At 47.4% G+C, this 4,020-nt stretch overlaps 1 non-coding gene across 1 annotated transcript; it reads right to left on the bottom strand.

The window, feature by feature from the left end:
* Nucleotides 1–1,764: 1,764 nt before the first annotated feature.
* TRNAG-CCC (transfer RNA glycine (anticodon CCC)) lies at nt 1,765–1,837 on the bottom strand. The gene has a single exon. It is a non-coding gene; the product is annotated as a tRNA-Gly (tRNA).
* Nucleotides 1,838–4,020: the final 2,183 nt, after the last annotated feature.

Here is a 4,020-nt window from a genome sequence, read left to right as displayed (position 1 = left end):
CTCCCTGCCCTCAAGAGATTTTAATCTGGGAAGAGGACACACGCATCCCCATGAACACAGACAAAGCCACAGGAAGCAAAGTCAGCTACGATGTTAGTGAGGTCAGGTGTGTGCGTCAGAGGGACCACCTACATCTGTGTCCACCCCTCCCTGCCTGGAGCAGCCTCCCTGCCCGCAGTCTGAACTTCAGGCCAGTCCCTAAGCCTCCTACCCCAGGGACAGTAAGGAGACACTGACCTGCTGTAAATCTCAAGGCCTTAAGGATTCCCACATCCTTGACCTCCGCTCCCCACATCCTCTGCCCCAAATCCTTCAAATGGGATCCTTCCTTACATGCCATGGCTGGAGCCAGGATTACCCTGGGATCCTCCCCGTGGAAGGGAACATTTGGTTCCCCTGCAGAGGAAGAAGGTCCATTTCACTCCATATTAGCACCTGCCCAAGTGCAACAGGCTGAGGGTGGAGGAATTTCCCCATCTCTGAAAGTTGACTGTGTACCAGGAGGGCCTACGGTAGAAGTGTTCACCGAGCACTCAGACTCAAGGGGAAAAACAGAGGCACTGGGGTCAGGCAGAATCTAGTTCCAATCCTCTCACTGCCACTTCAGAACTGTGAAAGAAACTATGCCCTTACTTAAATGTCCTGAAGCAGGCACCCACTTTCCTGATTTCTTGGTTGACCTACGGATGGTCTCTTTCTTTTGCTCCAGGTAATAGAACCACGATTTTCCTCTATGGAGAAGGTATCTGACTACCCCATCCCTAGTTCCAAAGGGGGGCATCATAGCCCAAGAGGTCAGTCAGTATATTCCAACCCCTCAGTCACATGGATCAATTAATCAGCATGACCCATGACCCACATTAGACCAAGGAGATTCAATTCAGGGATTTGGAATTGGGACCTCTGAGAAGGAAATCTCCCTTTTTACTATATTTGAAACAAATATAGTAAATACTATATTTTACTATATAGTAAAATACTATATTTTTACTATATTTGAAACAAAGAAGTCATAAACCTGAAGTTGCTGGAGCTGTCACACCAAGAAAGCCCACCAACACAGAAGAAAGTAGAACCAAGACCATGAAATGGAGCCCTGACGACATCATGAAGACCCTGGATCCAGCTGTACCTGAAGCCATAGAATTTCTACTTACATGAATAAAGTCCTCTCTATTTGCCTCACACCAAATGAAACTTATTTCATGAAATTCTTAACATGTGCAAACATGAGTCCTTGGTAATATATCCTCCAAGCCTGTATTTCTTCATATTATAATATATATTTGTTTTTCATCTCATATGGTTGTGGTGAAGTTTAATCAAGATGTAGCAACAAATAGAAACTGTTTTCATGCCAGTTTCTCTTAAGGAAGAAACTCAACTAGATTAGATCAGAGGGTGTGGCAGAAACAATCACGTTCCTCAAACATTCCGTGCCTCACCCTGTATTTCCCAGCCACCCACATGTAGTGAGGCCATATGACCAGTCCTATCCAATGAGCTATGACCAACATTGCAGAGCTGGTGTGTTACCCTCCATCTCTCTCATCTTTCACCCCAGTGACCAAGAAGCTTCATAAAGAGGTGATGGCGTCATATCAAAGCAGCCAGAATCTCTGAGTTATGGCCCGGAGGACAGCTGCCCTGAGTGTTGCTGAACCCAAACCTGCTGTGTGAAGCCACTGGGATTTAGACAGTATTTGTCACCACAGCATAGCTTATCTCCTACTGTGGGTCTTAGCTATGGCATGTGGGATCTAGCTCCCTGACCAGGGATCGAACCCAGGGCCCCTGCATTGGGAGCACAGAGTCTTAGCCACTGGACCATCAGGGAAGTCCTGCCTAACCCCAATTTACTAACAGAGTTCTCTTCTGAAGCAAGACTTCCACAGCCAGATGGGTGAATGTAGTAAACATTAGAGCCTGCACAAAGGGTGACTCATCCAAGGAGGTGGACGCTCCCACCCCAAGATCAACTGCAGGCCCTTGTGCAGAAGGCCCACCCCTCCCAACTCCTGAGACTCTACCTGAAATCTGTCAAGCACAAAGAGGGTAGGCCAGGTTTAGATGTCAACCAGAAGGAATCCATGGCCAGGAGGAGGGCAGAGGTTGGCAATGCTTTGCCAATGCTCTGAGGATCAAACATGCAATGCTAATTCACCACTATGACTCAGGAAACCCATGATGACTCAGAAAACCCATTACTCCATGCTGCAACTCATGTGTGGCCCCCTCAGTCATGACACCCCCACCTCACTGACCTTCCAACAATTTCTGGAATATCTGAGTCTCATTACTTCCTCAGGGCTTGTACACAGGCTATTGCCTCTGTTCAAATGCTCTTCACATGGTTGGCTCCCTTTCATTTTTCAGGTCTGAACTTTCATGGCATGTCTTTCGATGGGTCTTCTCAGCCTCTCTTTTGGAAGCAACTCCCCTCATGCTGTCCCTCTCAGCATCCTTCCTGATTTCTCCTCCTCCTCCTCCTCCCCACACCTTCCTCTTCCTCTTCTTCTTCATCAGCATAACATTGATTGGATGTTTCCTATGCGTTGGGTGGGACTCTAATCTGTCTACATGGATTATCCCATTGAATCTAGCAACAATCCTAGGTAGCAACTGGGAATCTTAATTTCACCAATAGACATGACTCATTTGAAAAGACACTGATGCTGGGAAAGACTGAAGGCAGGAGGAGAAGGGGATGACAGAGGATGAGATGGTTGGATGGCATCACTGACTCGATGGACATGAGTTTGAATAAGCTCTGGGAGTTGATGATGGGCAGGAAGGCCTGGCATGCTGCGGTTCATGGGGTCGCAAAGAGTCAGACATGAAGCTTATTTAGGACAAAAGTACATGTATTGGAGGGGTATTTGGTAACTCACAAAATAAGTAGGATGCCTAGAACCAAGCAGGACTGGATGGTCAGAGTCCCAGCCCCAAACTATAGGCAGAAACTGTCTAAGAACAGCTGCCACCAATGCTGGACATGGGCCACCATGGTTGTCACGACCACCCCCAGATCTCGATACACTTGCTGCCTTGGTCAACTCTAACTTCTCTTTCACCTCTCAGGCACTTCCTTGCTTGAGTCAAAGTATTAAGCAGGTGCATCCAATTTTCCAAGCTAAGACCAAGGCCCTTCCCTGGGGCAGGATAACATCTGGCAATGTCAGCCCACATGGATGGCAGTAGGGCTGCCTGGTGAGATGCATGGTGGGAGATTGCCAAAGCAGAAGGAGCTTCAGATGCTGCCCAGCTCTAAAAGTGGTGAATGCTCACTCACCTTGAAGCAGACAGAACATTCAAGTCCTAGTTTTTAAAAACTCCTTTCCAACACCAATGACACCCCTACTAAAAAAAATATGATGAGCAAATATTTAAAGACTACCCATCTGAAGAGGAGGTCAGATTTTTAGCCTGACAAGGGCACCCACACATTCCAATCTCATTCTGTTGATGAGGATGGGCAGAGAGGTTTTCCAGATGGATGTGTGCAACCTGAGTTTCTCGTGTTCATGTAGCTTCTGATAGCGGCAGAGCCAGACAGCTGAACAGGTCTCACTATACAACCTGTGATCCTGGAACCAGCAGCAGTGTCACCTGGGAGCTTGTTAGACATGCATCTTCTCAGGTCCCACTACAGCCTACTGAATCCATATCCGCATTTCAGCAAAATCCCCAGTGATTCATGAAAAGTTTGGAATGTACTGTGGTAGCCCAGTGATTCTCAACCTCACCCACACGTCAGAATCACAGAGGCAACTTGTACAAATCACGAACGCCAAAGGGGCTTCCCGGGTGACTCAATGGTAAATAACCCTCCTGTCAATGCAGGAGACATGGGTTGGATCCCTGGGTCGTGAAGATCTCTTGGAGGAGGAAATGGAAACCCACTCCAGTACTCTTGCCTGGAAAATTCCATAGACAGAGGAGCCTGGGGGGCTACAGTCTATGTGATCTAAAAGAGACTTGACTGAATACACATCGATGTTGAAACTTCAGGAAGGCCAA

This window comes from Bos mutus, chromosome 26 (assembly GCF_027580195.1).
Source record: "Bos mutus isolate GX-2022 chromosome 26, NWIPB_WYAK_1.1, whole genome shotgun sequence".
NCBI lineage: Eukaryota > Metazoa > Chordata > Mammalia > Artiodactyla > Bovidae > Bos > Bos mutus.
This window is presented reverse-complemented; position numbering and strand designations above follow the sequence as displayed.